At 37.6% G+C, this 10,000-nt stretch overlaps 43 pseudogenes; all 43 read right to left on the minus strand.

The window, feature by feature from the left end:
• The window catches only part of LOC148448964 (5S ribosomal RNA), a 119-nt pseudogene extending 58 nt beyond the window's left edge, over window positions 1–61 (minus strand).
• A 116-nt stretch (window positions 62–177) lies between these two features.
• On the minus strand, window positions 178–296 carry LOC148448965 (5S ribosomal RNA; annotated as a pseudogene).
• A 116-nt stretch (window positions 297–412) lies between these two features.
• Window positions 413–531, minus strand: LOC148448966 (5S ribosomal RNA; annotated as a pseudogene).
• A 116-nt stretch (window positions 532–647) lies between these two features.
• On the minus strand, window positions 648–766 carry LOC148448967 (5S ribosomal RNA; annotated as a pseudogene).
• Window positions 767–881: 115 nt separating this feature from the next.
• On the minus strand, window positions 882–1,000 carry LOC148448968 (5S ribosomal RNA; annotated as a pseudogene).
• Window positions 1,001–1,116: 116 nt separating this feature from the next.
• Window positions 1,117–1,235, minus strand: LOC148448969 (5S ribosomal RNA; annotated as a pseudogene).
• A 116-nt stretch (window positions 1,236–1,351) lies between these two features.
• LOC148448970 (5S ribosomal RNA) lies at window positions 1,352–1,470 on the minus strand (annotated as a pseudogene).
• A 116-nt stretch (window positions 1,471–1,586) lies between these two features.
• LOC148448971 (5S ribosomal RNA) lies at window positions 1,587–1,705 on the minus strand (annotated as a pseudogene).
• A 116-nt stretch (window positions 1,706–1,821) lies between these two features.
• Window positions 1,822–1,940, minus strand: LOC148448972 (5S ribosomal RNA; annotated as a pseudogene).
• Window positions 1,941–2,056: 116 nt separating this feature from the next.
• Window positions 2,057–2,175, minus strand: LOC148448973 (5S ribosomal RNA; annotated as a pseudogene).
• A 115-nt stretch (window positions 2,176–2,290) lies between these two features.
• LOC148448974 (5S ribosomal RNA) lies at window positions 2,291–2,409 on the minus strand (annotated as a pseudogene).
• A 116-nt stretch (window positions 2,410–2,525) lies between these two features.
• Window positions 2,526–2,644, minus strand: LOC148448975 (5S ribosomal RNA; annotated as a pseudogene).
• Window positions 2,645–2,760: 116 nt separating this feature from the next.
• Window positions 2,761–2,879, minus strand: LOC148448976 (5S ribosomal RNA; annotated as a pseudogene).
• Window positions 2,880–2,994: 115 nt separating this feature from the next.
• Window positions 2,995–3,113, minus strand: LOC148448977 (5S ribosomal RNA; annotated as a pseudogene).
• A 116-nt stretch (window positions 3,114–3,229) lies between these two features.
• LOC148448978 (5S ribosomal RNA) lies at window positions 3,230–3,348 on the minus strand (annotated as a pseudogene).
• Window positions 3,349–3,463: 115 nt separating this feature from the next.
• Window positions 3,464–3,582, minus strand: LOC148448979 (5S ribosomal RNA; annotated as a pseudogene).
• A 115-nt stretch (window positions 3,583–3,697) lies between these two features.
• On the minus strand, window positions 3,698–3,816 carry LOC148448980 (5S ribosomal RNA; annotated as a pseudogene).
• A 116-nt stretch (window positions 3,817–3,932) lies between these two features.
• Window positions 3,933–4,051, minus strand: LOC148448981 (5S ribosomal RNA; annotated as a pseudogene).
• A 116-nt stretch (window positions 4,052–4,167) lies between these two features.
• Window positions 4,168–4,286, minus strand: LOC148448982 (5S ribosomal RNA; annotated as a pseudogene).
• A 116-nt stretch (window positions 4,287–4,402) lies between these two features.
• On the minus strand, window positions 4,403–4,521 carry LOC148448983 (5S ribosomal RNA; annotated as a pseudogene).
• A 115-nt stretch (window positions 4,522–4,636) lies between these two features.
• Window positions 4,637–4,755, minus strand: LOC148448984 (5S ribosomal RNA; annotated as a pseudogene).
• Window positions 4,756–4,871: 116 nt separating this feature from the next.
• On the minus strand, window positions 4,872–4,990 carry LOC148448985 (5S ribosomal RNA; annotated as a pseudogene).
• A 116-nt stretch (window positions 4,991–5,106) lies between these two features.
• LOC148448986 (5S ribosomal RNA) lies at window positions 5,107–5,225 on the minus strand (annotated as a pseudogene).
• Window positions 5,226–5,341: 116 nt separating this feature from the next.
• LOC148448987 (5S ribosomal RNA) lies at window positions 5,342–5,460 on the minus strand (annotated as a pseudogene).
• Window positions 5,461–5,576: 116 nt separating this feature from the next.
• On the minus strand, window positions 5,577–5,695 carry LOC148448988 (5S ribosomal RNA; annotated as a pseudogene).
• Window positions 5,696–5,811: 116 nt separating this feature from the next.
• Window positions 5,812–5,930, minus strand: LOC148448989 (5S ribosomal RNA; annotated as a pseudogene).
• A 115-nt stretch (window positions 5,931–6,045) lies between these two features.
• LOC148448990 (5S ribosomal RNA) lies at window positions 6,046–6,164 on the minus strand (annotated as a pseudogene).
• A 116-nt stretch (window positions 6,165–6,280) lies between these two features.
• Window positions 6,281–6,399, minus strand: LOC148448991 (5S ribosomal RNA; annotated as a pseudogene).
• A 116-nt stretch (window positions 6,400–6,515) lies between these two features.
• Window positions 6,516–6,634, minus strand: LOC148448992 (5S ribosomal RNA; annotated as a pseudogene).
• Window positions 6,635–6,749: 115 nt separating this feature from the next.
• LOC148448993 (5S ribosomal RNA) lies at window positions 6,750–6,868 on the minus strand (annotated as a pseudogene).
• A 116-nt stretch (window positions 6,869–6,984) lies between these two features.
• LOC148448994 (5S ribosomal RNA) lies at window positions 6,985–7,103 on the minus strand (annotated as a pseudogene).
• A 115-nt stretch (window positions 7,104–7,218) lies between these two features.
• Window positions 7,219–7,337, minus strand: LOC148448995 (5S ribosomal RNA; annotated as a pseudogene).
• A 115-nt stretch (window positions 7,338–7,452) lies between these two features.
• LOC148448996 (5S ribosomal RNA) lies at window positions 7,453–7,571 on the minus strand (annotated as a pseudogene).
• A 116-nt stretch (window positions 7,572–7,687) lies between these two features.
• LOC148448997 (5S ribosomal RNA) lies at window positions 7,688–7,806 on the minus strand (annotated as a pseudogene).
• Window positions 7,807–7,922: 116 nt separating this feature from the next.
• On the minus strand, window positions 7,923–8,041 carry LOC148448998 (5S ribosomal RNA; annotated as a pseudogene).
• Window positions 8,042–8,157: 116 nt separating this feature from the next.
• LOC148448999 (5S ribosomal RNA) lies at window positions 8,158–8,276 on the minus strand (annotated as a pseudogene).
• Window positions 8,277–8,391: 115 nt separating this feature from the next.
• LOC148449000 (5S ribosomal RNA) lies at window positions 8,392–8,510 on the minus strand (annotated as a pseudogene).
• Window positions 8,511–8,626: 116 nt separating this feature from the next.
• On the minus strand, window positions 8,627–8,745 carry LOC148449001 (5S ribosomal RNA; annotated as a pseudogene).
• Window positions 8,746–8,861: 116 nt separating this feature from the next.
• On the minus strand, window positions 8,862–8,980 carry LOC148449002 (5S ribosomal RNA; annotated as a pseudogene).
• Window positions 8,981–9,095: 115 nt separating this feature from the next.
• Window positions 9,096–9,214, minus strand: LOC148449003 (5S ribosomal RNA; annotated as a pseudogene).
• A 116-nt stretch (window positions 9,215–9,330) lies between these two features.
• LOC148449004 (5S ribosomal RNA) lies at window positions 9,331–9,449 on the minus strand (annotated as a pseudogene).
• Window positions 9,450–9,565: 116 nt separating this feature from the next.
• Window positions 9,566–9,684, minus strand: LOC148449005 (5S ribosomal RNA; annotated as a pseudogene).
• A 116-nt stretch (window positions 9,685–9,800) lies between these two features.
• On the minus strand, window positions 9,801–9,919 carry LOC148449006 (5S ribosomal RNA; annotated as a pseudogene).
• Between the last annotated feature and the right edge of the window lie 81 nt (window positions 9,920–10,000).

Raw genomic sequence — 10,000 nt, forward strand, 5'->3', positions numbered from 1 at the left:
CAATGCATAGTTTCCAAGATCAGACGAGATTGGGCATGTCCAGTGTGGTTTGGCTGTAGGTGCTCAAAAACATTAACTTTAGACCTCTTTTACTTCTTAACTCAAGTAAATTCATTGATAAGTAGAAAAAATTAAATGTAAAATGTAATAGAAAAGAATGTTATGACTGCATAAAATTACCTACAGCACCTGGAATTCCCAGGTGGTCTCCCATCCAAGTACTAACCAGGCCCAACACTGCATAGCTTCCAAGATCAAACAAGATTGGGAATGTACAGTGTGGTTAGGCTGTAGGTGCTCAAAAATATTAACTTTAGACATCTATAACTTCTTAACTCATGTAAAATCATTGATAAGTTGAAAAAATTAAATGTAAAATGTAATAGAAAAGAATGTTATGGCTGCATAAAATTACTTACAGCACCTGGTATTCCCAGGTGGTCTCCCATCCAAGTACTAACCAGGCCCAACACTGCATAGCTTCCAAGATCAGACGAGATTGGGCATGTCCAGTGTGGTTTGGCTGAAGGAGCTCAAAAACATTAACTTTAGACCTCTTTTACTTCTTTACTCAAGTAAATTCATTGATAAGTTGAAAAAATTAAATGTAAAATGTAATAGAAAAGAATGGTATGGCTGCATAAAATTACCTACAGCACCTGGTATTCCCAGGTGGTCTCCCATCCAAGTACTAACCAGGCCCAACACTGCACAGCTTCCAAGATCAGACGAGATTGGGCATGTCCAGTGTGGTTTGGTGGTAGGTGCTCAAAAACATTAACTTTAGACCTCTTTTACTTCTTAACTCAAGTAAATTCAATGACAAGTTGAAAAATGAAATGTAAAATGTAATAGAAAAGAATGTTATGGCAGTATAAAATTACCTACAGCTCCTGGTATTCCCAGGTGGTCTCCCATCCAAGAACTAACCAGGCCCAATACTGCATAGCTTCCAAGATAAGACGAGATTGGGCATGTCCAGTGTGGTTTGGCTGTAGGTGCTCAAAAACATTAACTTTAGACCTCTTTTACTTCTTAACTCAAGTAAATTCATTGATAAGTTGAAAAAATTAAATGTAAAATGTAATAGAAAAGAATGTTATGGCTGTCTAAAATTATCTACAGCACCTGATATTCCCAGGAGGTCTCCCATCCAAGTTCAAACCAGGCCCAACACTGCATAGCTTCCAAGATCAGACGAGATTGGGCATGTCCAGTGTGGTTTGGCTGTAGGTGCTCAAAAGCATTAAATTTAGACCTCTATTAATTCTTAACTCAAGGAAATTCATTGATAAGTTGAAAAAATTAAATGTAAAATGTAATAGAAAAGAATGTTATGGCAGTGTAAAATTACCTACTGCACCTGGTATTCCCAGGTGGTCTCCCATCCAAGTACTAACCAGGCCCAACACTGCATAGCTTCCAAGATCAGATGAGATTGGGCATGTCCAGTGTGGTTTGGCTGAAGGAGCTCAAAAACATTAACTTTAGACCTCTATTACTTCTTAACTCAAGTAAATTCATTGATAAGTTGAAAAAATTAAATGTAAACTGTAATTGAAAAGAATGTTATGGCAGTATAAAAATACCTACAGCACCTGGGATTCTTAGGTGGTCTCCCATCCAAGTACTAACCAGACCGAACACTGCATAGCTTCCAAGATCAGACGAGATTGGGCATGTCCAGTGTGGTTTGGCTGTAGGTGCTCAAAAACCTTAACTTTAGACCTCTTTTACTTCTTAACTCAAGTAAATTCATTGATAAGATGAAAAAATTAAATGTAAAATGTAATACAAAAGAATGTTATGGCTGTCTAAAATTATCTACAGCACCTGGTATTCCCAGGTGGTCTCCCATCCAAGTTCAAACCAGGCCCAACACTGCATAGCTTCCAAGATCAGACGAGATTGGGCATGTCCAGTGTGGTTTGGCTGTAGGTGCTCAAAAGCATTAAATTTAGACCTCTATTACTTCTTAACTCAAGGAAATTCATTGATAAGTTGAAAAAATTAAATGTAAAATGTAATAGAAAAGAATGTTATGGCAGTATAAAATTACCTACAGCACCTGGGATTCCTAGGTGGTCTCCCATCCAAGTACTAACCAGGCCCAACACTCCATAGCTTCCAAGATCAGACGAGATTGGGCATGTCCAGTGTGGTTTGGCTGAAGGAGCTCAAAAACATTAACTTTAGACCTCTTTTACTTCTTAACTCAAGTAAATTCAATGATAAGTTGAAAAATGAAATGAAAAATGTAATAGAAAAGAATGTTATGGCAGTATAAAATTTCCTACAGCTCCTGGTATTCCCAGGTGGTCTCCCATCCAAGTACTAACCAGGCCCAATACTGCATAGCTTCCAAGATAAGACGAGATTGGGCATGTCCAGTGTGGTTTGGCTGTAGGTGCTCAAAAACATTAACTTTAGACCTCTTTTACTTCTTAACTCAAGTAAATTCATTGATAAGTAGAAAAAATTAAATGTAAAATGTAATAGAAAAGAATGTTTTGGCTGTCTAAAATTACATACAGCACCTGGTATTCCCTGGTGGTCTCCCATCCAAGTACTAACCAGGCCCAACACTGCATAGCTTCCAAGATCAGACGAGATTGGGCATGTCCAGTGTGGTTTGGCTGATGGAGCTCAAAAACATTAACTTTAGACCTCTATTACTTCTTTACTCAAGTAAATTCATTGATAAGTTGAAAAAATTAAATGTAAAATGTAATAGAAAAGAATGGTATGGGTGCATAAAATTACCTACAGCACCGGGTATTCCCAGGTGGTCTCCCATCCAAGTACTAACCAGGCCCAACACTGCACAGCTTCCAAAATCAGATGAGATTGGGCATGTCCAGTGTGGTTTGGCTGTAGGTGCTCAAAGCATTAACTTTAGACCTCTATTACTTCTTAACTCAAGGAAATTCATTGATAAGTTGAAAAAATTAAATGTAAAATGTAATAGAAAAGAATGTTATGGCAGTATAAAATTACCTACAGCACCTGGTATTCCCAGGTGGTCTCCCATCCAAGTACTAACCAGGCCCAACACTGCATAGCTTACAAGATCAGACGAGATTGGGCATGTCCAGTGTGGTTTGGCTGTAGGTGCTCAAAAACATTAACTTTAGACCTCTTTTACTTCTTAACTCAAGTAAATTCATTGATAAGTAGAAAAAATTAAATGTAAAATGTAATAGAAAAGAATGTTTTGGCTGTCTAAAATTACATACAGCACCTGGTATTCCCAGGTGGTCTCCCATCAAAGTACTAACCAGGCCCAACACTGCATAGCTTCCAAGATCAGACGAGATTGGGCATGTCCAGTGTGGTTTGGCTGTAGGTGCTCAAAGCATTAAATTTAGACCTCTATTACTTCTTAACTCAAGTAAATTCATTAATAAGTTGAAAAAATTAAATGTAAAATGTAATAGAAAAGAATGTTATGGCTGCATAAAATTACCTACAGCACCTGGAATTCCCAGGTGGTCTCCCATCCAAGCACTAACCAGGACCAACACTGCATAGCTTCCAAGATCAAACAAGATTGGGCATGTCCAGTGTGGTTAGGCTGTAGGTGCTCAAAAATATTAACTTTAGACATCTATAACTTCTTAACTCAAGTAAATTCAATGATAAGTTGAAAAATGAAATGAAAAATATAATAGAAAAGAATGTTATGGCAGTATAAAATTACCTACAGCTCCTGGTATTCCCAGGTGGTCTCCCATCCAAGTACTAACCAGGCCCAACAATGCATAGTTTCCAAGATCAGACGAGATTGGGCATGTCCAGTGTGGTTTGGCTGTAGGTGCTCAAAAACATTAACTTTAGACCTCTTTTACTTCTTAACTCAAGTAAATTCATTGATAAGTAGAAAAAATTAAATGTAAAATGTAATAGAAAAGAATGTTATGACTGCATAAAATTACCTACAGCACCTGGAATTCCCAGGTGGTCTCCCATCCAAGTACTAACCAGGCCCAACACTGCATAGCTTCCAATATCAAACAAGATTGGGAATGTACAGTGTGGTTAGGCTGTAGGTGCTCAAAAATATTAACTTTAGACATCTATAACTTCTTAACTCATGTAAAATCATTGATAAGTTGAAAAAATTAAATGTAAAATGTAATAGAAAAGAATGTTATGGCTGCATAAAATTACTTACAGCACCTGGTATTCCCAGGTGGTCTCCCATCCAAGTACTAACCAGGCCCAACACTGCATAGCTTCCAAGATCAGACGAGATTGGGCATGTCCAGTGTGGTTTGGCTGAAGGAGCTCAAAAACATTAACTTTAGACCTCTTTTACTTCTTTACTCAAGTAAATTCATTGATAAGTTGAAAAAATTAAATGTAAAATGTAATAGAAAAGAATGGTATGGCTGCATAAAATTACCTACAGCACCTGGTATTCCCAGGTGGTCTCCCATCCAAGTACTAACCAGGCCCAACACTGCACAGCTTCCAAGATCAGACGAGATTGGGCATGTCCAGTGTGGTTTGGCAGTAGGTGCTCAAAAACATTAACTTTAGACCTCTTTTACTTCTTAACTCAAGTAAATTCAATGACAAGTTGAAAAATGAAATGTAAAATGTAATAGAAAAGAATGTTATGGCAGTATAAAATTACCTACAGCTCCTGGTATTCCCAGGTGGTCTCCCATCCAAGTACTAACCAGGCCCAATACTGCATAGCTTCCAAGATAAGACGAGATTGGGCATGTCCAGTGTGGTTTGGCTGTAGGTGCTCAAAAACATTAACTTTAGACCTCTTTTACTTCTTAACTCAAGTAAATTCATTGATAAGTTGAAAAAATTAAATGTAAAATGTAATAGAAAAGAATGTTATGGCTGTCTAAAATTAACTACAGCACCTGATATTCCCAGGAGGTCTCCCATCCAAGTTCAAACCAGGCCCAACACTGCATAGCTTCCAAGATCAGACGAGATTGGGCATGTCCAGTGTGGTTTGGCTGTAGGTGCTCAAAAGCATTAAATTTAGACCTCTATTAATTCTTAACTCAAGGAAATTCATTGATAAGTTGAAAAAATTAAATGTAAAATGTAATAGAAAAGAATGTTATGGCAGTGTAAAATTACCTACTGCACCTGGTATTCCCAGGTGGTCTCCCATCCAAGTACTAACCAGGCCCAACACTGCATAGCTTCCAAGATCAGATGAGATTGGGCATGTCCAGTGTGGTTTGGCTGAAGGAGCTCAAAAACATTAACTTTAGACCTCTATTACTTCTTAACTCAAGTAAATTCATTGATAAGTTGAAAAAATTAAATGTAAACTGTAATTGAAAAGAATGTTATGGCAGTATAAAAATACCTACAGCACCTGGGATTCTTAGGTGGTCTCCCATCCAAGTACTAACCAGACCCAACACTGCATAGCTTCCAAGATCAGACGAGATTGGGCATGTCCAGTGTGGTTTGGCTGTAGGTGCTCAAAAACCTTAACTTTAGACCTCTTTTACTTCTTAACTCAAGTAAATTCATTGATAAGTTGAAAAAATTAAATGTAAAATGTAATACAAAAGAATGTTATGGCTGTCTAAAATTATCTACAGCACCTGGTATTCCCAGGTGGTCTCCCATCCAAGTTCAAACCAGGCCCAACACTGCATAGCTTCCAAGATCAGACGAGATTGGGCATGTCCAGTGTGGTTTGGCTGTAGGTGCTCAAAAGCATTAAATTTAGACCTCTATTACTTCTTAACTCAAGGAAATTCATTGATAAGTTGAAAAAATTAAATGTAAAATGTAATAGAAAAGAATGTTATGGCAGTATAAAATTACCTACAGCACCTGGGATTCCTAGGTGGTCTCCCATCCAAGTACTAACCAGGCCCAACACTCCATAGCTTCCAAGATCAGACGAGATTGGGCATGTCCAGTGTGGTTTGGCTGAAGGAGCTCAAAAACATTAACTTTAGACCTCTTTTACTTCTTAACTCAAGTAAATTCAATGATAAGTTGAAAAATGAAATGAAAAATGTAATAGAAAAGAATGTTATGGCAGTATAAAATTTCCTACAGCTCCTGGTATTCCCAGGTGGTCTCCCATCCAAGTACTAACCAGGCCCAATACTGCATAGCTTCCAAGATAAGACGAGATTGGGCATGTCCAGTGTGGTTTGGCTGTAGGTGTTCAAAAACATTAACTTTAGACCTCTTTTACTTCTTAACTCAAGTAAATTCATTGATAAGTAGAAAAAATTAAATGTAAAATGTAATAGAAAAGAATGTTTTGGCTGTCTAAAATTACATACAGCACCTGGTATTCCCTGGTGGTCTCCCATCCAAGTACTAACCAGGCCCAACACTGCATAGCTTCCAAGATCAGACGAGATTGGGCATGTCCAGTGTGGTTTGGCTGATGGAGCTCAAAAACATTAACTTTAGACCTCTATTACTTCTTTACTCAAGTAAATTCATTGATAAGTTGAAAAAATTAAATGTAAAATGTAATAGAAAAGAATGGTATGGGTGCATAAAATTACCTACAGCACCGGGTATTCCCAGGTGGTCTCCCATCCAAGTACTAACCAGGCCCAACACTGCACAGCTTCCAAAATCAGATGAGATTGGGCATGTCCAGTGTGGTTTGGCTGTAGGTGCTCAAAGCATTAACTTTAGACCTCTATTACTTCTTAACTCAAGGAAATTCATTGATAAGTTGAAAAAATTAAATGTAAAATGTAATAGAAAAGAATGTTATGGCAGTATAAAATTACCTACAGCACCTGGTATTCCCAGGTGGTCTCCCATCCAAGTACTAACCAGGCCCAACACTGCATAGCTTACAAGATCAGACGAGATTGAGCATGTCCAGTGTGGTTTGGCTGTAGGTGCTCAAAAACATTAACTTTAGACCTCTTTTACTTCTTAACTCAAGTAAATTCATTGATAAGTAGAAAAAATTAAATGTAAAATGTAATAGAAAAGAATGTTTTGGCTGTCTAAAATTACATACAGCACCTGGTATTCCCAGGTGGTCTCCCATCAAAGTACTAACCAGGCCCAACACTGCATAGCTTCCAAGATCAGACGAGATTGGGCATGTCCAGTGTGGTTTGGCTGTAGGTGCTCAAAGCATTAAATTTAGACCTCTATTACTTCTTAACTCAAGTAAATTCATTAATAAGTTGAAAAAATTAAATGTAAAATGTAATAGAAAAGAATGTTATGGCTGCATAAAATTACCTACAGCACCTGGAATTCCCAGGTGGTCTCCCATCCAAGCACTAACCAGGACCAACACTGCATAGCTTCCAAGATCAAACAAGATTGGGCATGTCCAGTGTGGTTAGGCTGTAGGTGCTCAAAAATATTAACTTTAGACATCTATAACTTCTTAACTCAAGTAAATTCAATGATAAGTTGAAAAATGAAATGAAAAATATAATAGAAAAGAATGTTATGGCAGTATAAAATTACCTACAGCTCCTGGTATTCCCAGGTGGTCTCCCATCCAAGTACTAACCAGGCCCAACAATGCATAGTTTCCAAGATCAGACGAGATTGGGCATGTCCAGTGTGGTTTGGCTGTAGGTGCTCAAAAACATTAACTTTAGACCTCTTTTACTTCTTAACTCAAGTAAATTCATTGATAAGTAGAAAAAATTAAATGTAAAATGTAATAGAAAAGAATGTTATGACTGCATAAAATTACCTACAGCACCTGGAATTCCCAGGTGGTCTTCCATCCAAGTACTAACCAGGCCCAACACTGCATAGCTTCCAAGATCAAACAAGATTGGGAATGTACAGTGTGGTTAGGCTGTAGGTGCTCAAAAATATTAACTTTAGACATCTATAACTTCTTAACTCATGTAAAATCATTGATAAGTTGAAAAAATTAAATGTAAAATGTAATAGAAAAGAATGTTATGGCTGCATAAAATTACTTACAGCACCTGGTATTCCCAGGTGGTCTCCCATCCAAGTACTAACCAGGCCCAACACTGCATAGCTTCCAAGATCAGACGAGATTGGGCATGTCCAGTGTGGTTTGGCTGAAGGAGCTCAAAAACCTTAACTTTAGACCTCTTTTACTTCTTTACTCAAGTAAATTCATTGATAAGTTGAAAAAATTAAATGTAAAATGTAATAGAAAAGAATGGTATGGCTGCATAAAATTACCTACAGCACCTGGTATTCCCAGGTGGTCTCCCATCCAAGTACTAACCAGGCCCAACACTGCACAGCTTCCAAGATCAGACGAGATTGGGAATGTCCAGTGTGGTTTGGCGGTAGGTGCTCAAAAACATTAACTTTAGACCTCTTTTACTTCTTAACTCAAGTAAATTCAATGACAAGTTGAAAAATTAAATGTAAAATGTAATAGAAAAGACTTTTATGGCAGTATAAACATACCTACAGCACCTGGGATTCTTAGGTGGTCTCCCATCCAAGTACTAACCCGGCCCAACACTGCATAGCTTCCAAGATCAGATGAGATTGGGCATGTCCAGTGTGGTTTGGCTGTAGGTGCTCAAAAACATTAACTTTAGACCTCTTTTACTTCTTAACTCAAGTAAATTCATAGATAAGTTGAAAAAATTAAATGCAAAATGTAATAGAAAAGAATGTTATGGCTGTCTAAAATTACCTACAGCACCTGGTATTCCCAGGTGGTCTCCCATCCAAGTTCAAACCAGGCCCAACACTGCATAGCTTCCAAGATCAGACGAGATTGGGCATGTCCAGTGTGGTTTGGCTGTAGGTGCTTAAAAGCATTAAATTTAGACCTCTATTACTTCTTAACTCATGGAAATTCATTGATAAGTTGAAAAAATTAAATGTAAAATGTAATAGAAAAGAATGTTATGGCAGTATAAAATTACCTACAGCACCTGGGATTCCTAGGTGGTGTCCCATCCAAGTACTAACCAGGCCCAACACTGCATAGCTTCCAAGATCAGACGAGATTGGGCATGTCCAGTGTGGTTTGGCTGAAGGAGCTCAAAAACATTAACTTTAGACCTCTTTTACTTCTTAACTCAAGTAAATTCAATGATAAGTTGAAAAATGAAATGAAAAATATAATAGAAAAGAATGTTATGGCAGTATAAAATTACCTACAGCTCCTGGTATTCCCAGGTGGTCTCCCATCCAAGTACTAACCAGGCCCAACACTGCATAGCTTACAAGATCAGACGAGATTGGGCATGTCCAGTGTGGTTTGGCTGTAGGTGCTCAAAAACATTAACTTTAGACCTCTTTTACTTCTTAACTCAAGTAAATTCATTGATAAGTAGAAAAAAATAAATGTAAAATGTAATAGAAAAGAATGTTTTGGCTGTCTAAAATTACATACAGCACCTGGTATTCCCAGGTGGTCTCCCATCCAAGTACTAACCAGGCCCAACACTGCATAGCTTCCAAGATCAGATGATATTGGGCATGTCCAGTGTGGTTTGGCTGTAGGTGCTCAAAAGCATTAAATTTAGACCTCTATTACTTCTTAACTCAAATAAATTCATTAAAAAGTTGAAAAAATTAAATGTAAAATGTAATAGAAAAGAATGTTATGGCTGCATAAAATTACCTACAGCACCTGGAATTCCCAGGTGGTCTCCCATCCAAGCACTAACCAGGCCCAACACTGCATAGTTTCCAAGATCAAACAAGATTGGGCATGTCCAGTGTGGTTTGGCTGTAGGTGCTCAAAAATATTAACTTTAGACATCTATAACTTCTTAACTCATGTAAATTCATTGATAAGTTGAAAAAATTAAATGTAAAATGTAATAGAAATGAATGTTATGGCTGCATAAAAATACCTACAGCACCTGGTATTCCCAGGTGGTCTCCCATCCAAGTACTAACCAGGCCCAACACTGCATAGCTTCCAAGATCAGACGAGATGGGGCATGTCCAGTGTGGTTTGGCAGAAGGAGCTCAAACACATTAACTTTAGACCTCTTTTACTTCTTTACTCAAGTAAATTCATTGATAAGTTGAAAAAATTAAATGTAAA

The sequence above is a fragment of the Taudactylus pleione genome, unplaced genomic scaffold, assembly GCF_031769625.1.
Source record: "Taudactylus pleione unplaced genomic scaffold, aTauple2 ptg001270l, whole genome shotgun sequence".
NCBI lineage: Eukaryota > Metazoa > Chordata > Amphibia > Anura > Myobatrachidae > Taudactylus > Taudactylus pleione.